Here is a 23732-nt window from a genome sequence, read left to right on the forward strand (position 1 = left end):
TCTCTAGCTTATTTAGTTCACCGATAAACTGGTATTACAAAGAATCTGTATGCCAAGTTCTATCAAAATCGGTTAAGTAGTTTTGAAAACATCATTTAAACTGTTTGGAAAAATGGCTTACTGAGAGAAACGCATTTAACCCTAGTCACTTGCTTGGGATCTAATTCACCCCAGAACCGACTTTAACGTAAAATTTTAAGGTCAGCGCGCTAGAATCAGGGTTGTTTGTACTAGTAAAATGAAGAATGATTGAAAAAAATGCGGAGTCTCAGAGACCCCACGCGAGTGGGTCCACGTCACTTCACTCAAAAAAAAAAACCGTCAAGTCACGGATCTTTGCGCCATTCTAAATATTCGTAGTACTATGTAAAAAAAATACCATTTCACGGATTTTGAAATTTCTTCAAAAATGGCGGAGTGAGAGCTATGTGAATTTTTGTAATCTACTGTTACACTGCTATGTTTGAAAATTCATATCTTCGAAATTATTCATCGGAGCGGACTGATCCTGCAATCATTCTGTTGGTAAAGGATTTCGCTTCCATACAAGAAATTTTATTTTGAAGACAAAATAATTTATTTCAATTTTATTTTACCGTTTTTTTTTTTTTTTTTTGTTTGACTTCCCTGTCATTTCCGCGGGATTAAAAACAATTCATGGAGATAATTTTTCCCACAGCCACAGTGTCATTTAGGAGCATGCTCGAATTGTCCTGGTGTAAATATCATCGAAATATCGTTGCAAGAAGCCTTTGCGAATAATTTCATCGACGATGTTACTTATAAACAGTGGATATCAGTGGATCAAACATCTTTAGAGACACTCACCAAAAAGTCCGAGGATTTTATAGATCACTTCTGTGATCAATTGTCAAAATTGGTTGCACATGATTTCATTGCGAAGCAGCAAAGTAGTTATTGGTAGAAGATGAAAAACAGCTTGAAAGTTGGTGAATTTTTAGTAGTATGCGATTTCGCTGAGAATTATTATATAATTATTATATATATATTAATATAAGAATTATTATATAATTAAAAATTGTACAAGATTCTACACAAGGGTTTCACTGGAGCAATAATCAGGCAACTATTCATCCAATCGTGGTTTACTACAAAAGTTAATTACGGTGACGATCAGTTGAGACATTTTAGTTTTGTGATAATTTACGAGCATCTGAAACATAATAGAGTTGCGGTTCATTTATTTCAAAAAAATTTAATGAACTTTATGAGCGAGAAGTTTCAAAATTCGATTCCTATAGCAAAACTAATTTATTTCTCCGATGGAGTAACTTCCCAATATAAGAACAAAAAGAATTTCATAAACATAACACATCACTTTGAAGACTTTCAATGCCCAGCCGAATGGCATTTTTTTGCTACATCACATGGAAAAGGGCCGTGTGATGGTGTTTGGTGGAACTGTTAAGAGATTAGCTTCACGTGCCAGTTTACAACTGATTGGCAATTCTGATCCTATTAAAACTCCGCTGTATCTATATAATCGGGCAAGTTCTTATTTTCGGAGCATATTTTTTGCGTACTGTACGTCTGCAGAACATCAAACGGAAGAATCTATTTTTCAAAATCGATTCGATAAAGCCTTGACAATTCGTGGCACTCTGAAATTATATGCGGTTGTTCCAGTATCTCATAAACTCGTCAAAACAAAATTATTTTCCGCATTAGCAAATTTTGTTTCGTCGAAAATTATGAATTGATTTTGAATAAAGGTGTCCTACTAAGCGTCATCCTGCGAATCATCGCTAATCATATCGGCCCTTTTCAGAGCCACCAAAGTATTGCAAAAGATCCATTAGTCACATAGCACAAACCGAGTGAAATAGAATCAAACCCAATTCCAGCACAGGAATGTATAACTCCGAAAAAGGATGACCAGTAGACGGATACGGATGGGCTAAGGTGGTTGAATAACTATTTTCGTAGCATCAAATGAAATTTAACTTCACTATACGCAACACAGCGAGCTCGCGGGGGTAGCGATGACGTGGATTGGCGCGCGCGGTGACGCGCGACGAGAGGTTTCTTTTTTTTTCTCCGGCCCAGGTATTTTCTCTATAGATTTTTTTTTTTAGGATTGAAGGGGAAGGATAAAGGTATCTGAAAAAAATTATCTACATGAATTGTTGTTAGTCCCGCGGAAATGGCAGCGAAATCAAAAAAAAAAAAAAAAAAACGGTAAAATAAAATTGAAATAAATTATTTTGTCTTCAAAATGAAATTTTTGTTATGGAAGCGCATTATTTTACCAACCGAATGATTTCAGGATCAGTACGCTCCGAAGAATACTTTCGGAGATATGAATTTTCAAACAGAGCGGTGCAACAGTGGTTTACAAAAATTCACATCGCTTTAACTCCGCCATTTTTGAAAAAAAATTCAAAATCCTTGAAATCGTATTTTTTCTTACATAGCACTAAGAATATTTAGAATGGCGCAAAAATCCGTGACTTGACGATTTTTTTTTAATAAAGTGACGCGAACTCGCTCATGTATGTATTGCGTATTTTACTTTTTTTCTTCAAAAATTTCTCCTACATCCTCCACCGTTTTTTGCTAAAACTAAGTTTGGAGTCTATTTGTGAATCGTCTAATTTTGTGTGAGAATTTAGTTTATGCCGTAACTGTGAATAACGTAATGTTGTGTACAGCAATGACCTTCGAAGTTGGCTGGGGTAACCCCGTGTAAGTAATGTGGAAGTTTCCATAGCTGTAAGCGACTAGGTTAATGTTCAAGTGATAACTATATGATTTTGACGTCTGGAAAAATATAATCTGTCTCTCCGATGAATATTTTACGGATGCTTCTCTCAAACCATTCATTCTGCCTAGTATAGTGCTTCAAAACATAATAGATTTAAGTAAGATGTAATATAGAAAAAAGCATACCCCGCTCTCGGCACGAACATTTGTAACGCTCATCCACAAAGAAGTCGGAGATACTTGGAACTTTTTTTTAGTTGTTTTAGAGAAGTAAGTTTTATAATTTTATGAAGCTAGTAAAGCGTGCCCCCTCCCATAATGTCACGCAATTGCAAAGCGGTGTTTTATCACTAATATAAGACATTATAGACTGAATCCAAATGAAATCATGCAGGCCAGCGGACGTGATGTTCCAGAATCGTTCGGCGTTGAAATATGTTATTCCCCATACAAAATGAGCGAACACGTATTTTTTTGTTTACACCGAAAAAATTATCCAAGTCAGTAGTGTATATATGAGAGTTCTAACTCAAAGATGGCGGCGCTCCCCCCTAGTTCCCCCCTAGCTCCCCCCTAGCCCCCCCCCCCCCTGACTCGCGGCGCATCTCCTCTGACGCGCCGCCGCCCCCCCCCCCCCCCCCCCCCGGTCATTTTTGGCGGCTATTCCCATAGGATTTGACACACACACACGCACACACACACACGCGCACACACACACACACACACAAAATAATTCCTGTCGAGACTTGTTTGGCGCCGGAAAGCCGCACATAAATCAGATAAGGCAAGAACCCGCTAGATCTATTGAAAAAATTCCAGGAAATGACCCCTGAAGGAAGGTTTAAAATGGCGTTTGGAATGCTTTTAACAATTTTTTTATTTAACACCAATTACATTTAGTTTTCTTATTGTATTCTCAATTATCTTATTCTAAATTTTAACGAGTGAAATTATACATATCATTTTCAATATCCATATTAATTAAACATATTGTTATTCCAAAATTGACTTAAACCAATTTTTTAACAGTACCACTGATCGGATTATATTCAACAATGCGATCATGCAAGATCATGCAGTAGGCAGAAGTGTGTGGTGGGAACGTAGTGCTAGAGTCAAATTCCAATCGAATGTCCACAGGTCCCCAGTTTTCAATGTTTCGTTCTGCTTGGAGCAATCGATGACGATAAGGGGAGCTTGGTTTGTAAATTCACGCCTCGATAGCAAAGGCCCAGCTTCTTTCTTATAGTAGCTCATTTGAAACCGAACATACATATCATAGAGAATGGCGGGGGATGTGCAGGCTCGGACTTGTTCGCTATAAAGAGTCGTAAAACCCAAAACTGTGTGTACACATACCATCCGGTGAAGAGCGGGCAAGATAAGATTTTTCTTACACCAAACACTGTTCGCTACCTGCTTTTCGTTGACCGATTTTTCACACCACATGGCCCACGCTGCTTAAAGACTCATAAAACTCAAAAACTACATTAGGCGGCGGTGGGTTCGTGGAGAGGGGGAGGGGGAGGGGGTGAAAACCTGTTCCAACACGCTTCAAGGCAAGATGCAGCTGCGGAACTGGGTGACTTCAAACTGGCAGATAAACCGCAAAAATTTAGGGATGGTGGGGGCGGGGACTGCGGACCCCAGCCGTCTTTCGCGTCATTTTTTACATGAATTTCATCATCTCTGCAGAGTCGGGAGGGCAATAAAACCCAAAAATTTAGGGATGGCGGGTCGGATAAAGGGCGGACCCAGTCGTCTCTGACGTCATTTTTTCCTCCGAGATGCGCAGAACGCAGTGCGCACCGCATCTCTGACGTCATTTTACCCTCCGATATGCGCAGAACGCAGTGCGCACAGTTCCCAAATTCTTGCGATCTATCGGCCTATATACATATAAGCTCAACGCATCCGATGCAGACTCGTCAGTCTTACACGATACGTGCAAGTCAAAAAAGTTATACAAAGTTCAGCTTATATCAACGTCAAAGTCATGGCAGTCGAAGCGTATATGGGACTTGCGGAGCAGATGGAGAGGACGTACAATTTGCTGAGAGAGCAACCACCCGGAGAAGAGAATGACGCCGTCATCAATCATTGGGCTGATATTGGAATTGCGAATATCCAAGTTCTGCGCGATATTTCCATGCAACGAGGAACAACCGTTGGTGCGAAAATACGGTTCCAACATACGATCGCACTCCTGCAATCTTGGGTGACGAAGATCAAGCAGTTGCAGCAGCGCACAGTGGTGACGGGTGGAAATATCGGTACTCCTGCGGGTGTACAATGGGACGACGTGGATAGCGCTTTTGCCAGCCGAATCAGAACGGGGGTTATCACAAATCTCCGTCATAAAAATTTGGACGCCTTTCTGGACGATGTGCAGCGCGTCGTCACCGAGAAGTTGGAGCTGATACTGCGCGAGGAGGGAAATGTGAAGGTTAACCTCATATTATCGTGCAAATTCGAAAATGCCAAGCACGAAGAGATCTCCACCGAAGTTAAGAGTTTCAACACCACCAACGTGGCGATTCTCCTCCCATCAAGCGATATAAATGGTTGGTTTACACGTGCACGGGGTGATCTGCAGTCAAAGGTGGAAGATTTCGAGCAACGCGATTCCGGCTGGAGTATGATTGAGATCCTTAACATCGCTGTAAATATCAATCGCTACCAGCCTCTCGCCGCGGGGGCTTCAACATTCGTCGAGCTGCCCCAAGACATTCGACATAAAAAGGCTGTGATTAACGTGAGGAACGAGGACGAAAGATGCCTTCTCTGGTCCGTCACAGCAGCCCTCCACCCGGTCAAGATCAACGCCGATAGGACTAGCCGTTATCATCGATATATTTCCGAGTTGGACTGTACAGGTATGAAATTCCCTGCTACTCTACATGATGTGAAAAAGCTTGAGAGATTGAATAATTTGCGCATCAATGTATATGGAATAGAATCTCAAACTTTTTCGCATCATGCAAAATCAAATGAAAGCGTCATCGTGCCAATTTATTTGAGTAAAAATTTGCATAGCGTAAACATTGACACGATCCATCTTCTAATGGTTGAGAGTAATCCGGAAGACGATATGACTGGTGAGTTTGCACCGAGATTCCACTTTGCTTGGATTAAAGATCTTTCCCGATTGGTGAGCAAACAATTGTCTGATCATAATGGCCAGCTGTTTTTATGTGACAGATGTTTGTGCCACTTTAGCGTGAAACACGCCTACGACAATCATCGGCAAGATTGTATTACGCTAAATAAAGTACGCATGGAATTTCCCAAGTGTAAAGATTTAGTATTTTCCAATTTTCAAAACAAAGGCACCGTTCCATTTGTCGTATACGCCGATCTCGAATGTATATTAATCCCTGAACCTATAGATGAATTTGGAACTCGTAAAACTTGTGAAATTCAAAAGCATATCCCGCACAGTGTAGCGTACTATGTACATTGCGCGTACGATGAGACTTTATCGGGGTTCCACGGTAAACGCGGTGTTGATTGCATAGATTGGTTTATGCAACAGCTTAAAGATTTATCAATTCAAGTAGAGTCACGCATCAAAAACATAATTCCGATGAAGTCTCTTACCCAAGTGCAACGCGATCGTCACATGCGCGCAAAGAATTGTTATATTTGTGAAAAACCGTTTACCCCTGAGGAGAAAAAGTGTTACGATCACTGTCACTTCACGGGTAAATATCGTGGTCCTGCTCATAATCGGTGTAATTTGAATTTCAGAGAGTCGCACACAATTCCAATAGTTTTCCACAATTTGTCCGGTTACGATTCTCACTTTTTAATAAAATCCCTCGCGTCAACTTTTCCCGGTAAAATTACACTGCTACCCATAAATAAGGAAAAATATATATCCTTCACGAAACGCGTGGATGGAACAATGATGCACTTGAGATTCATCGATTCGTTCCGATTTATGGCTAGCAGTATCGATAAACTTTCCACATATTTGACCGATACCGATAAACACATAACACGCAAATTTTATAATAACCCGACTCAGTTCAGTTTGATGACCCGCAAAGGCGTTTTTCCCTATGAATACGTCGATTGTTGGGGGAAACTCGATGAACCGCGATTACCTGCAAAGAAGCATTTCTACTCGCACCTCTGCGATGCAAATATTTCAGACATCGATTACGAGCACGCGAAAACTGTTTGGAGGGAATTCCATTTAGAGTCATTGGGGGGCTATTCAGATTTATATTTAAAGACCGATGTTCTTTTGCTTGCCGATATTTTCGAAAATTTCCGCGCTAGCTGCTTCAAAACATACGATTTAGATCCGTTGCATTACTACACTGCACCGGGACTTGCTTTTGACGCGATGCTCAAGCATACTAATGTAAATTTGCAACTTTTAGACAACCCTGAAATGGTGTTATTTATTGAAAGAGCCATTCGAGGCGGCGTAGCGCAATGTTCTAATCGACACGCTCGGGCCAATAATAGATTCATGGGAACAGATTTTGATCCAAACAAAGCGGAATCGTATCTCATGTATTTTGACGTGAATAACCTGTACGGTGCAGCTATGAGCGTGCATTTACCAATCGGTTCGTTCGAGTGGGAGTATCAGCAGATCGATATAACGAACCATCCGGACGATTCGCCGATCGGTTACTTTCTGGAGGTAGATTTGGACTACCCTGTAGAACTCCACGAGGATCACAAAGACTTACCTCTTTGTCCCGAACATTTTACTCCCCCAGGTAGTAAAAATGCCAAACTCGCGACCACCCTTCACCCCAAAACAAAGTATATATTGCACTATAGAAATTTGAAACAGTGCTTGAGTTTAGGATTGAAATTAACGAAAGTGCATAGAATTTTGAAGTTTGCGCAATCTCCATGGCTCGAGCCTTACATCACGCTCAATACAGACATGCGTAAGCAATCTAGGAATGAATTTGAGAAAAACTTTTACAAACTCATGAATAACGCTGTGTTCGGCAAGACTATGGAGAATGTGCGAAATCATAAAGATGTTAAATTGGTTACAAAATGGGAGGGAAAAGGTGGTGCGAGAACGCTTATTGCCCGAGCAAACTTTCACAGCTGCACCGTATTTGACACTGATATGGTTATCATTGAAATGAATCGTGTCAAAGTTCACTTCGCCAAACCTATTTACGTCGGCGCATCAATTCTAGATCTGTCAAAAATCTTTCTCTACGATTTCCACTATAATTATATTAAAACCAACTTTTCGAATAAACAGGCTAAATTGATGTATACCGACACAGACAGCCTTATTTATCAATTCAATGTGCCTAATATCTACGATATCATCAAACGTGATGTAGATACAATGTTTGACACCTCTGACTATCCGCCCGACAATGTGTATGGTATTCCCCTTAAAAACAAAAAACAACTAGGGCTAATGAAGGATGAAAATAACGGTAAAATTATGACAGAGTTTGTGGGACTGCGAGCAAAGCTGTACACATTTACTACGATGGGTGAGGATGGGGAAAAATATGACAGTGGCGTAAAAGTGAGTAAGCGTGCCAAGGGTGTAAGAAATTCATCGATAAATAGCATCACGTTTGATGATTATAAGCGCTGTCTGACGGCTTACCGAGAGTTGACTCTTCCACAGTGTTTAATACGCAGCAAAAAACACGAAGTAAGCACGATAGTACAAAAAAAATTGGCTCTGAGTTGGCAGGATGACAAGCGGCAATTGATACCTGGACAGACCGACACCGTACCTTGGGGTTTTGTCCCAGCCCCCCAATAGCTATAGGATAAACTGTAGACATAGAATTGATGTAAATATTTAATGTTTGACGCCTCGAACGATCCACCATCGGGCGGAAACGTTTCACCATCAATACGATATTTAATGGATTTAAAAATGTGAATTCATATACTTAACAATTATTTATTTATTATTATTATTAATATATCGAGCAATTACGCATATTTATTTGTTTACCGCGAGAAAAGTTTTCAGAAAATGAAAAAAAATTTTCAGGAAACGAAAAAAACTTTTCAGAAAATGAAAAAAACTTTTCAGAAAACGAAAAAAAGTTTTCAGAAAACGAAAAAAAGTTTTCAGAAAAATTTTTTCCCATTTGATTAACACGTAAAAAAAGTTTTCAGAAAATGAAAAAAAGTTTTCGGAAAATGAAAAAAACTTTTCAGAAAACTGTTACGTCCGTGGGTAGAGTTTACTCCTGAGCGGAAGGAGTAACCTGGTTGGCTTCGCTTTCACGTTACAGGTCAACCGGAAATCAGGATGGGATTGAATAAACTGGAGTATGTTGATATGTCGTTTATAAGTTTATTCCGTAGAACATGAGATAGCGGTCGGAATGAGTCGTGTGTTGCGAAAAGATATATATGAAGGCGAGATGTGGAATTGTCGAGTGTCAGAATAGGAGTGTCCCTCGAGACGTGAAACGGACGGGTGCAGAAAAGGTGTCACAAAGCTAGGAGTAGGGAATGGAATTTGAAGAGTAAGCGTGATAGTGAATAGCGTGAGACTACGTAGAGATAAGAGGACAGGACAGAACTGTGGGAGAGTTAGCGAGTAGAAAAAATAGAAAGAAGTGGTATGTTGGACGTAACACCCCCCCCGTCAGAGGGAGCAAGAAGGTGGAAATGTGAAACATGATTTGTGCTTAAAATTAGTTTTACAATTATTCTTATTATAGGTAGTGTATGGTTTATATTCTGGATTACGTATGAGCGTAAGGCATATAGTTATAATACTATGGTTACATAATGTTGTTTAAAGCTAGGCGCCTAGGGTTAATGCGCATGGAAGCGGGTTAGTACACTTAAGCCTAAACAACAATGATTTTTTTTTTTTTTTTTTTTTTTTTTTTTTTTTTTTTTTTTTTGATATGTCGAGATACAGAGTTTGACCTATTTGTACAATGATATCGGTTATGAGTGTAGATATATTTTGGGCTAATTTTAAACTAAGGGTATAAGATCGTCACTACAATTATTTTAGTGCAGTAGTGTACACAAGTATTTATTTTATTTATGTCTGTTTGACAGCGCAACAGCAGAACTTGATAGCAATATAGTAATTGCCTATTTGTAATAAGGTTTTCGTAAGGTGGGTGGGTTTAAAGGAAGCGGAGGTGGTGTGTGACGAACTGCATGATGGGTTTCTACTTCGTTGGGAATGGGTAGGACAGAAGAAGTAGGTGGGTGAATAATATTCAGCTCGATTGGATTGTCATACCCTGTTTGTATGGCTCTAAATGTCTGGTTCGTCTTTTTTGTTTTGCAATGTGTGCACAGAGTAATGACCTTGCCGAGGCATGAGTGACGGTAGAATAAGTATAGGGTTGCGAGAGATAGCAAACCAACACCGCTGTAAGTAAGAGTGTCTTTGATGTGCAACATATAGCGCTGTGTGCGGTGGTGTGTGCTGATATCAGTAGCTTGTTTTGCGATATCCTGCAGCGATAGTCCGGTATTGGCCAAGGCATGTACATCTATGTGCGAGGTTTTGTGGAGTGGGGGGATTGCAATTAAGGATAAGTCGGTGGAAATATTAAAATCAAGACTGAGGGATACTTGACTTAGATCCAAGGTAACTTTGGGGACGTAGGAGAGAGTCTCGGTAGATTGTGAGCGTTTCGAAGTTTTGAGAGTGACCTCAGAAGTACTAGCCGTACATAGGTCGTCTAGGGTGATAATGCCTGAACCGGAAAGTGTGACACGAGAGGTCTGGTCATTTGGGCAGAGAGTATGAAGAGTCTCAGGAGTGGAAGCTGAGAAAATCCAAGAATTAGATGTTGGTAATTCCGTCCAGTAGGTTCCATCGAATGCGGTCAATCTGATATCACATTGTTTTGAAATTTTTCTGGACGGGTTCAGAAAAAGGTCTACCTCGCAGAGTTTGTGAGTCGATGGTCGGAAAAGCGGTTGTGTCAACTTACATATGAATTTTCCTAAGGATAAAATGCATTTACTAAATTTGGATTCCGAGATTTGAAAGTACGACGCTCGGTTAAGTGCTATAGCTATGTAGTCGCTGCCAGGTTGAATGTAAGCGAATTTGTTATTTGCAGAGTCGTATGTCTGTCTAACGGGGACGGGAAGCAGTCGGTACAGGTCAAAAACCTCGGAGTTGAGCAACGGAATAGATATCACATAAAGCAGTCTGGGTTCGTAATACGCTATGTCGATTTTAGAGATTCGAATCAGTTCTTCAGCGTAATTTGGATCCATTGGAATAGGAAACTCTATTTGTGGTCTGAGTGACTGGATATGTTTAAGACTGGAAATAATCTGTTGTGGTGATAGAATTTTAGGGTGGACGATACCTTTTTGAGCGAAGAGGATAGCGTTTACTAAGCTGGACAGGTCAAGTTCATACTCGTTCAAGTGTCGGTCCAGGTCAATTAGTCGGTTAAGTAAAGTCGTTCTGAAGGTATTGTTGGCGATTAAGGCTTTTGAAATAGCTGCATCAGTCGAGAGGGCCGTGAGTAATTTATGTTGTTCGCGGTCGTGGCTTATCATGCTGTCGATTTCTTTCCCGTAGACGCCCAACGTTGACTGTACGATATTTGTCTGTTTGTTAAGCAAGGATGCTAAGTGTCTACTGTCGTTGTACAAGTTGTCAATTTGTTGGTTAAAATATTCTCCGTCTTTTACGTCTAGCGTGCCGAATAAGGATTTTGATACGCTACCAATGAAATTAATCGCGCCTCGTGTTCCGCGATGGTGGGCTAATTTAGCAAGTTCGGAGTGAGTGGATTCGCCTGTGCGATGGCCAACTAAATATTCTATTCGGTTTTGGTATAGTTTCATGGTTTTTATTCTATCAGCCAACATTTGAATATGGTCGCCGGTGTAACAGTAGTTTTTGGCGACAGAGCATTTACCTTCTATTATGGTTAAGAAATCTGATGCTTGGTCAAGTCGGTCGAATAAATATTGGAGGTCTATGTAGTTCAGCAAAGTCCATTCTTTGTTATATGTACGTAGGTCTTGCAATTGTTCGAAGAAGATTCCCGGGTTCTGATTCAGTTGCTTAATCGCGACGTTAGTCGAATCGTCTGTCGTGCTGTCGAGAGCACTGCACCTGCAACGATATGCAAGAGTATGAGACGTAATGTAACGCGATCGCAGGCAATATGGTAGCATGCTATTGTCGGTTGTACTGTAGTAGCTATTGAAGGGGTTAATGTGGGATTTTACTATGAATGTGCGATTTTCAGTTTATTGAGATGAACTATTTTAGTTTTGTTTAGCGTGAGGTATATTTCGGCGTTAACGTCATCTATTATTCGTTTGATTACATACGGGCCTTTATAATGATCTTGGAATTTTGACCTTGTTTCGTTCAATAGGTAGACAGTTTGTCCTACTTCAAATCGTTGTGGGTTAATTGTTCTGTCGTAGTGTTCCTTACTTTTCTGTTTAGCTTGTTTCAGGTTCAACGCGGCGCGTTTACGGATGTCTGTGAGATTCGCTATTAGATCGAGGAGGAATGTATCGTATGTATGCGTGGATGTGTTGCTTAGTATCGCGTCTGTCGGTAGTTTAGCTTCCGAGCCGAAGATCAGCTGGTGAGGTGAATAATGTGTACTGTCGTGTTTTGCTGTATTATAGCAGAAAATGGCGAAACGTATGAATTCATCCCAATCTTTACCTTCGTTGGTGTAATGTTTGATGTATTCGGTAATTACGAGGTGACTTCTTTCTAATGAGCCGTTTGATTGCGGTCTATAGGCGGTTGTTCGTAGTTGTTTAATTTTGAAGAGTTTACAAAGTTGTTTGATGACTGTGCTCATAAAATTCTGTCCTTGGTCTGTAAGTATTGCTCGAGGAGCACCGTAACGTGTAATGTATTCTTTTGCGAATGCTGCGCCTATAGTTTTGGCGGTGGCATCAGGTAAAGGGATGGCGTCCAGGAATTTTGTCAAATTGCATTGTATTGTCAAGAGATATTTGTTGTTCGATTTAGTAAGGGGTAGAGGTCCAACAATATCTAATGCCACTTTGTCAAAGGCCTCTGCGGGCGTGTCAGTGATTGCCATGGGTAATTTTGTTTTGATCCTGACTAGTTTTTTCCTCTGGCAACTGCCGCAAGATCTGATGATATTTTGAATTTGCTTTTTCATATTTGGCCAAAAATATTTTTCTCTTATTTTATTGAAAATTTTTGTAACGCCTTGGTGTCCTCCGATCAGTGACTCGTGGTACTCTTTGATCATGTCTTCGCGTAATCGTTCGTCTGGTATAATTGTAGTATTTCTACAAAGTGTTACTCGAATGTCTGAATCCGCAAAAATGTGATAAATCAGTTTTTTAAAGATAGATCGTAGAATATCATCAACTCCTGGTCCTGACATGGGGAATGATATGGACCGAATGTCTAGTCCGGACAAGATAATCCTCAAGTTAACTAACGTGTAGAAAATGTCGTCAAGTCTGCCCGGGTCTGATTGACGTGGTTTCACTACGAGGGTAAATATGTATTTGTTGTTTTTCAACCGAGTTTTAATTACGTCGGATATTTCTGGATTCTGGTTTTGAAAGGATTCCATGCTTACTAGATTTCCGTCTATCAACTGTTTTTCTAGTCCTTCTGTCCAACCACAATTAGCTGATACGAAATGAGCGTAATTGTCGCACAACATGAGAAGTCCGTCATTAGTTTCGGTTACGTTGGGTGTTGGTAATATGTCATTTTGATTTTGTATGAAGTAATCTAAGCAACAAAAGTTGTCATTGTCAATATGGGGGCGGTCCGGTTTTCGCTCTTCGGGATTCTCGCGACGTTGTGAGCCTAAAGGTGGTTGCGTTGCCGTAGGTACAACGGAGGCATCGCTATCCGTGTCTTCAACAGCTGACTCCGGATCATGTGTCACGGAGTCACTCTCCGAGATATCAGTTGGGTAGCGCGAGGGAGTAGAAACCGGAGCATGTCTTGGAGCTGACCTAGTGCCGGTCCGACGCATTGGCCGACGAGTTACAGGGGGAGCAGGGATTCTGGGTGTTGATGCGTCTGCTTCAGATTCAGAAGATGTCGAGTCATAAGTCGGGTTTTGATAATTACAAATGGTGATCTTTATGTCGGAGTCTTTAAATATGTAATGGATCATCCGATTAACAAGGTTCCAGTCTAACTTATCTAAGCCGCAGCCTAGTCTTGGAATCGAGAGCGATTTGACTTTGTCTTGTTCTAAGCAATTCTTTAGATTTACTAGGGCGTTGAACAGTGTTTCTTCAGTTGGTTTCTGGTAGTGGTATTTTTTGGTTACTAGATTGTAAATGAGGCGGTTACCATGTGGCAGTGTCAATACGTTCGTTACTTCAGGGTCTAGTTATTGTAGTTGATCTCGGGTGATTATTTTCCTATTGATTAGTTGTCCCGCGACTCCTCGTGATGTCTTGCAGTCTGCCGAGATGCAGTGGGCTAGGTTATCTTGTCTGTCGAGGAGATTGGCGCGTATCTCTTGAATAAATTTACTATGCGTTAATGGTAGGTGGTTAAGATCTGTTACGAATTCCGTGAATCGAGGGGCGTAATTTCGTCCTTTACTGGTAGTGGCTTCGGGTGTCGGCTTATTCAGTGTGTCGGACTGTTCTTCACGTATTTTAACACTACGACCTTGGGGCTTACCGGAGTTTTGGTTTGATTCAGATGAGGCGAGTGGTTGAATTCGTTCCGTAGTTTGCTTGATCGTTTTATCGACTACGATCGGTGCCTCCGTTGCGCTGCTATTGTCAGTCATACTGGCATTTGAGTCAGAGGTACCAGTAGAAGTCGAAGTGTCTTGTAATGCTTTGTTTCGTCTTCGTGGGGAAGGGTTGGTGGATTCATGTGTAGATTCATGCGCTCGTATTGGGTGCTGGTCTACATGTTTCATTCGCTTGTGAGCGCCGGTAGATGAAGATAGCGTATCCGGTTCGCGAGCACGTGTTGGGTGTTGGTGAGCTATTTTGGTGCGTTTGTGAGCGCTGGTAGACGAAGACAGCGTATCTGGTTCGCGAGCACGCGTTGGGTGTTGGTGAGCTACTTTGGCGCGCTTGTGGGCGTCAGTAGATGAGCATTCTGTATCGGGTCGTGGCCGTTTTGAGGTAATAGGTAGAATTCGGAAAGAGTCGACAGGTGGATTTCTGGAAAGCGCGTCTGCGTTAGAGTTCGCTATTCCTTTTTTATGTTTTGTGACGTACGAATATTCTTCCAACTTCAGTCTCCAGTGCATTAAACGAGAAGTCGGGTCCCGTACGTTTTTGATCCACTTTAGTGGTTCGTGGTCTGTTACCAGAGTAAAGGTTCTACCGTAAAGATAAGGACGAAAATGTTTGACGGCGTAAACGACTGCTAAGAATTCTTTTTCGGACACCGAGTAATTGATTTCGGCCTTTTGTAACACCCTAGATGCATACGCGATTGGTAAATCCTCGCCATCTTTGTCTTGACTAAGTATTGCTCCTATTGCATACTTTGAAGCGTCGGTTGTTAGGATGAAGGGTTTTTCGAAGTCTGGATACTGCAGTATCGGTTCTCGACACAGACTATCGCGTAGTGTTTCGAACGCAAATTGATGTTCTGCTGTCCATAGGAAAGGGCTATTCTTCTTTAGCAAATTATTAATAGGTCTAGCAATTTTTGAAAGGTTAGGAATGAATCTTCGGTAGTAGCCTATCAAGCCTAAAAATTGTTTGATCTGTTTAGGATTCTTGGGAACTGGGTAGTTTTTTATTGCTGATATCTTCTCCGGATTAGGTTTCAATCCATTTTGAGTGATGACGTGACCTAGGTATGCTACTTCTTTACGCAGAAATTCACATTTATCTGGCTGCAGGGTTAGTCCTGCATCAGACAATCTCTTCATGAGTTTCCGAAATTTGGTTTCGTGTTCCTCCAAGGATCGGGAGTAAATGACTATATCATCCAAATAGACAAACATATCTGTACCCTGTAATCCCGATAGAACCTGATCCATTAGACGTTGAAAGGTGGATGGGGCATTTTTTAAGCCAAATGGCATTCTAGTATATTCGAAATGGCCGTGAGGAGTCGAAAAAGCGGTCTTTGCGCTGTGATCGGGATCCATTGGAATTTGGTGGAACCCAGAAGCCAGGTCGAACGTTGAGAAATATTTTGCGGAACCTAGCTGATCTAGGATATCGACGATATTTGGTAGCGGGTAAGCGTCGCCAATGGTTTTTTCATTTAATTTCCGGAAGTCAATGACCATTCGCCACTTCTTTTCGCCGCTAGCATCTGATTTCTTGGGGATGATCCAGACCGGAGAATTGTAAGGAGATGAAGAATGTGTGATAATGTTCTGATCAAGGAGTTTGGTCACTTGTTTTTGTATTTCGTCTTTGTGTACTCTTGGGTGTCTGTATTGTTTGGTATGAATTGGTGCGTCATTGGTAGTAGGGATCGTATGGCTGACTAAGTTTGTATGTCCCAGGGTGTCACCCGGGAGGAAAAATAAATGGTTGAATTCGATAGCAAGATTAACTATTAATTGTTTTTCTTCGTCGTTCAAATGATCCAATCGTAAGTTTTCTTTTAAAATCTCAAGGCGTCTCGAATCGTAATTTGGGGATGTGGGAAGAACGCGATTCTCGATCCTTTTTTGTTTTTCGTGTAAGACCTGTGCTAGTAAGACCTGTCCGCTGCTTGCAGTACTTGTATGCGTTAGGTGTGTTTTTGCACTGAGCGTGGCGGTGCTCGCGAGTTCATCGACTTCTTCTAGTGTTACGACTGGTCTTCTTATTTCCACAGCTGATTCGTTGGAATTTATTGCATAAACGTAAGCAAACCCTTGTTGGTTGGTAACCAGGGCCTGTCCCAGGAATATGTTAGCGCCTACTTCCAACTGTTCTATGAATCCCGTTTTTACAGAGGGATTCGAAATTTTTAGTGCAATCACCTTGGCCGTTCGTGGTGGTATCAATATGTAGTCTTCGTTTAGGAGTTTGAATGGTTTGCTAGTATTGTTCGGTATTATTTTTTCTGTATCGAAAGATATCGTTGCATTTTCGTTCCGTAAAAATATCGATCCTAAGATTCCGTCTTCTTGTATCGGAAACAGATCGTCGACTATATGGAATATATGAAGGTTGTCACCGATTCGAATGCTAGTTGTTCCTACTACTTTTATTGGCTCATGTATAGCATTGGTAACGTGGATCTGATCTTCGAGTAATTTACACGGAACATGCGGATGTATTGCTCCGAGTTTAATTATGTTTACATCAGCACCGGTGTCAACTATAAATGTGCTGGGTTGTCGTGTGAGTTCACCGGTGGTTATTCGAACCTTCGGTGTTTGTGTGACAGATATTATGAGGATACGCGGTGGTGTTTTTGTGTTGGTTCTATGATTGTTAAAGGGAATAACGCCGGTTTCGCGAGAGATAAGGTAGTTGTTTTTGAAACAGATAGTCGCCTTTTCCGAACGTAAAAAGTCTGCACTCAGTATACCGTCTTCGATGATAGGGAAGGAGTTATCGACAAGATGGAATTCGTGGCGTGTATTAGCTAACTCGATGTAGAGACTTCCTATTGTTCTGATGGATTCTTCCGTTATCCCTGAAATCTGCCTAATGTCCGTCTTTGTGACGTGGACTCTTGGGTCGATTTTATCGATTTTTAACAAATTAATATTAGCGCCAGTATCTATTATTAGTGTCACGTACCCATTCAAAGATTGCGGGCATTGTGTTCGAATCTGTGGAGGGCCAGATTCTAATTGTACGGAGCTGACGTTTGGTTTGGACGCTGCTCCGGTTTGAGGGAGGTCGATGCGTCCGCGCGGCCGTCCCTGAACTCGTTTAAATGGTTCGCGTTGCCTGAATATTCGCGATGTTGCTTTGCTTCGTATGAAACTTCTGGGTGGATGCCTGTATCGCAATTCTCGTTCGAGTAGTCTTGTGTTACGTAATTAACCCTGAAGTTCGATCGTGAAGGATTTGGTGTGTTATACTGTTGTGAGCGTTGCCTGTCATTTCGCGTCTGGTCTAAAGGTTGGTTTGTCGGGTCTCTTGCTCGATATTGGGTATTGGGATTGTTCTGTTGTTGACGATTAGTGTTATTTTGGAAAATTCTTGAATCTTGTTGGAATTTTGGATTCTGGGGATATTGGGACCGATTTGAGCGGCACTTATCGTTTGAGTGGCCTTTGCGACCACACTGCGTGCAAGTTGTGTTGTTGCGCTGTCTCGTTCTGCACTCCTCTATACTATGACCTGCCTTCTTGCAGTATCTACACACTACTAATAGGGAAGGTTGTTCAGGACAATATTTGTCGATGTGATCGGTTAATTTACATATACTACATTTTATGTGGTTTTGTGTTTCGTAGTTAGTATCACGGTATGAGGCTAGTTTAAGTCTATCTGATAATAGTTTTTCAGTCTTGGTGGCCGTGTCTATAGCCATTTGTAGGGTTTGTGGATTCTCGTGAGCTACTCTTATTTCTAATTCGTCTAGTAATCCTTTGATAAATCTTAGTCTTGCGGTCTCTTTGATATTTTTCTTTAGCACTTGAGCATCACTGATAGATTCTGAGGCATCTATTGATTCGCACGCTTGTCTTAACAGATGTTTTATTCTAGCACCGTAATCCAGAACACTCTCGTTTCGCCTCTGTGCCGATTGTGCGAGGTCTAGCTGGATATCTGGGAGGTGTTGTTTAGACGCGTAGGCCTGTTTTAGGCAGTATAGCAAATCTCGAAGAGAATCCGGATTATCTGACTCTATATATTTACTCGCGTCGCCTTCGATTTTCGTGCGAATGAGTGTGGAGAATAAATTCAGTTCTCTGGCTAAGACAGCTTGTTTTGCGCATTCTACTTTAGTTATGAATTCGGATACGGGCATATTAGTGCCATTGAACGTGGGAATCAGAGCTAATGCATCTTTAAGAGGCAGGTGCGGAAAAGTGCCTTCGGTAGCCATGTTGTAAATTTTAATCTAGGATTTGTCGACTTACAAAGTGAAGATGAAGAGGAGGAACGGAATAAAATGTTGCATTCTTCCGTGAGGATGTTGGTCCAGCGATTTCGTGTCTGTAGTCGGTGATGACGTCGGTGTGCGTTGTGTCGTACTAGAAGTCGTGAAGAATGAAGATGTCGTCGTAGTAGCAGCAGGAGATAGTCTTTCAGCAATATCGATTTGGAGATACGGATTTGTCTGTGACGTTCGTGTGAATCAGAGATCGTTGATTGCGTTAACGTAGAATATGGCTTTCAGAGTGTCTTCAACACTATCACACAGTGGTATTACTTTTTTATTAACATCACTGAGCTTGCACACTTCAGAACCGGTCTATCAGATGGCACTTCATGCGTAGCACACACGTAAAATTGTATCACTGAATTTCCGGAAAGCGAAGGCCACCGCTGCCACCAATGTTACGTCCGTGGGTAGAGTTTACTCCTGAGCGGAAGGAGTAACCTGGTTGGCTTCGCTTTTACGTTACAGGTCAACCGGAAATCAGGATGGGATTGAATAAACTGGAGTATGTTGATATGTCGTTTATAAGTTTATTCCGTAGAACATGAGATAGCGGTCGGAATGAGTTGTGTGTTGCGAAAAGATATATATGAAGGCGAGATGTGGAATTGTCGAGTGTCAGAATAGGAGTGTCCCTCGAGACGTGAAACGGACGGGTGCAGAAAAGGTGTCACAAAGCTAGGAGTAGGGAATGGAATTTGAAGAGTAAGCGTGATAGTGAATAGCGTGAGACTACGTAGAGATAAGAGGACAGGACAGAACTGTGGGAGAGTTAGCGAGTAGAAAAAATAGAAAGAAGTGGTATGTTGGACGTAACAAAACGAAAAAAAGTTTTCAGAAAATAAAAAAAAGGTTTTCGAAAAAATAAAATGTGTAATAATCGTATGGCAAAATTGCGTATTATCATTATTATTATAACTATTATTATTATCATTATTATTATTATTATTATTATTTTCGTAGTACAGAGTATGGCACATGTGCGCACAAAGGAGATAAAATGTGGAAATATTTGTATATTCAAAATCTTTTCTTGTAATTCGGAAAATACATACAAATTATGTTACATGTCTGTTTTATTTATCCAACTTGGTGCGAATTATCAAAACCCAACCACTTCACATAGAACAGATTCCCCCGTTTGCGTAACACTTTCTCCACAAGGTAGCCGTCGGGATATTTCACTTTGGTGAGCTCTTCCTCGTAGAAGCCCCCCTCGATGGGATGATCTTGATAATCGGTAAGTTTGTAGGTGGGTGGATTGGTATTTTTCACCTCACTCACGGTGAATATTTCTGTCGTCCAATTGGGTGTATAGCCTTTTTCGAATACATTCTTGTACTTGCTGATTCGAACTCGATCGCCTACACTGAATTTCCGCGCTCGATCACTTCGTTTGATTTGCCGAGGCTTGTACACGCTACGATACAGCTGTTTTTCATTCTCCGTGCTAACATCCTGTAAGTTTTATTCGAATCGTGCGATGTTTGGTGTTGTTGTAGGACTTCATTAAATCATCCAAAATATTAATCCACTTGTGAAATCCTAGGAGAGTAAACCACATCCACATTTTATTTTTTCAATGTTCGACTAAAAACGTTCGCATATCGGCGCCTTTATGTTGCTGAGTGTCAAATACATGTTGATATTGTGCTGCATCATGAGGGCTTTCAATTTGCTGTTGTGAAATTCTTTGCATTGATCAACGTATAGATGTGCAGGTATACGGCTCTGGGTTAGTACAGATTTCATAGCAGCAGCCGCATCTTTCCCCCCCCCCCCCACCACGGATGAGGATGAAACAAAAATGTGACAACGGTGTTAAAGTGGGTAAGCGTGTCAAGGATGCGAAAACTGCAACGATAAATAACATCACGTTTAATGATTATAAGAACCGTCTGAGGGGCTTACCAAGAGTTGATCAACCCCACAGTGCTTAATACGTAGTAAAAAAATGCGAGGTTAGCTCCAATGTACTGAAAAATTGATCATGAGTTGACAAGACGGTAATATGCAACCGATACCTGGGCAAACAGGCACCAGAACTTGGAGGGTGTGCTGCAACCCCGCAATAAACTAGCCGTAGGCTGGAACTGAGGGCATAGAACCGTTGTAAATATATGCGTTTGACACCCATGGCGATAGTTCATGAAGCAGAGACGTTTCGCCGGCAATACGATATTGAGCAGATCGAAGTTTTAAAATTCGAATACCGTGTAAATTCATGTATTCATCAATTATTTATTTATTTATTATTAATATATTGAACAATTATTCATATTTATTCGTTTACCACGAGAAAAGTTTTCAGAAAATGGAAAAAAGTTTTCAGAAAATGAAAAAAAGTTTCCAGAAAAAAACGAAGAAAAATTTCAGAAAACGAAGAAAAAAATTTCAGAAAATGAAAAAAAAGTTCATCAAAAAAATAAAATGAGCATTAATCGTATCGAAAAATTATAGATTATCATTATTATTATTATCATCATCATTATTATCATCATTTGAAGGCCTTTGATCACGGCAGGCGATGGTGGAGGTGTCCCCTGCTACCAGGGTCCGGCACTATCGACGTCGAGGCCGCCTGCAGCCCCTCTCTTCCGCAGTCTAGGAGGACCGTGATCCTCGCCCCTTCCAAGGTCGTCGCAAGAGCTGTCATTGCTCGCGTAGTAATGACCCCTGGATTTAGAGTTCGCATGATTGAGCTACGCATACGACGTCCTGGCGTGCAGCTTCGGGGCGGCACAGCCAAAATATTAGTCCACTTGTGAAATGCTAGGACACAGCCGCCCCTGAAGCTCCGCGCCAGGACGTCGTATGCGTAGCTCAATCATGCGAACTCTAAATCCAGGGGTCATTACTACGCGAGCAATGACAGCTCTTGCGACGACCTTGGAAGGGGCGAGGATCACGGTCCTCCTAGACTGCGGAAGAGAGGGGCTGCAGGCGGCCTCGACGTCGATAGTGCCGGACCCTGGTAGCAGGGGACACCTCCACCATCGCCTGCCGTGATCAAAGGCCTTCAAATGATGATAATAATGATGATGATAATAATAATAATGATAATCTATAATTTTTCGATACGATTAATGCTCATTTTATTTTTTTGATGAACTTTTTTTTCATTTTCTGAAATTTTTTTCTTCGTTTTCTGAAATTTTTCTTCGTTTTTTTCTGGAAACTTTTTTTCATTTTCTGAAAACTTTTTTCCATTTTCTGAAAACTTTTCTCGTGGTAAACGAATAAATATGAATAATTGTTCAATATATTAATAATAAATAAATAAATAATTGATGAATACATGAATTTACACGGTATTCGAATTTTAAAACTTCGATCTGCTCAATATCGTATTGCCGGCGAAACGTCTCTGCTTCATGAACTATCGCCATGGGTGTCAAACGCATATATTTACAACGGTTCTATGCCCTCAGTTCCAGCCTACGGCTAGTTTATTGCGGGGTTGCAGCACACCCTCCAAGTTCTGGTGCCTGTTTGCCCAGGTATCGGTTGCATATTACCGTCTTGTCAACTCATGATCAATTTTTCAGTACATTGGAGCTAACCTCGCATTTTTTTACTACGTATTAAGCACTGTGGGGTTGATCAACTCTTGGTAAGCCCCTCAGACGGTTCTTATAATCATTAAACGTGATGTTATTTATCGTTGCAGTTTTCGCATCCTTGACACGCTTACCCACTTTAACACCGTTGTCACATTTTTGTTTCATCCTCATCCGTGGTGGGGGGGGGGGGAAAGATGCGGCTGCTGCTATGAAATCTGTACTAACCCAGAGCCGTATACCTGCACATCTATACGTTGATCAATGCAAAGAATTTCACAACAGCAAATTGAAAGCCCTCATGATGCAGCACAATATCAACATGTATTTGACACTCAGCAACATAAAGGCGCCGATATGCGAACGTTTTTAGTCGAACATTGAAAAAATAAAATGTGGATGTGGTTTACTCTCCTAGGATTTCACAAGTGGATTAATATTTTGGATGATTTAATGAAGTCCTACAACAACACCAAACATCGCACGATTCGAATAAAACTTACAGGATGTTAGCACGGAGAATGAAAAACAGCTGTATCGTAGCGTGTACAAGCCTCGGCAAATCAAACGAAGTGATCGAGCGCGGAAATTCAGTGTAGGCGATCGAGTTCGAATCAGCAAGTACAAGAATGTATTCGAAAAAGGCTATACACCCAATTGGACGACAGAAATATTCACCGTGAGTGAGGTGAAAAATACCAATCCACCCACCTACAAACTTACCGATTATCAAGATCATCCCATCGAGGGGGGCTTCTACGAGGAAGAGCTCACCAAAGTGAAATATCCCGACGGCTACCTTGTGGAGAAAGTGTTACGCAAACGGGGGAATCTGTTCTATGTGAAGTGGTTGGGTTTTGATAATTCGCACCAAGTTGGATAAATAAAACAGACATGTAACATAATTTGTATGTATTTTCCGAATTACAAGAAAAGATTTTGAATATACAAATATTTCCACATTTTATCTCCTTTGTGCGCACATGTGCCATACTCTGTACTACGAAAATAATAATAATAATAATAATAATGATAATAATAATAGTTATAATAATAATGATAATACGCAATTTTGCCATACGATTATTACACATTTTATTTTTTCGAAAACTTTTTTTCATTTTCTGAAAACTTTTTTTCGTTTTCTGAAAAGTTTTTTTCATTTTCCGAAAACTTTTTTTCATTTTCTGAAAACTTTTTTTACGTGTTAATCAAATGGGAAAAAATTTTTCTGAAAACTTTTTTTCGTTTTCTGAAAACTTTTTTTCGTTTTCTGAAAAGTTTTTTTCATTTTCTGAAAAGTTTTTTTCGTTTCCTGAAAATTTTTTTTCATTTTCTGAAAACTTTTCTCGCGGTAAACAAATAAATATGCGTAATTGCTCGATATATTAATAATAATAATAAATAAATAATTGTTAAGTATATGAATTCACATTTTTAAATCCATTAAATATCGT

Source organism: Neodiprion lecontei, chromosome 3, assembly GCF_021901455.1.
Source record: "Neodiprion lecontei isolate iyNeoLeco1 chromosome 3, iyNeoLeco1.1, whole genome shotgun sequence".
Lineage (NCBI taxonomy): Eukaryota > Metazoa > Arthropoda > Insecta > Hymenoptera > Diprionidae > Neodiprion > Neodiprion lecontei.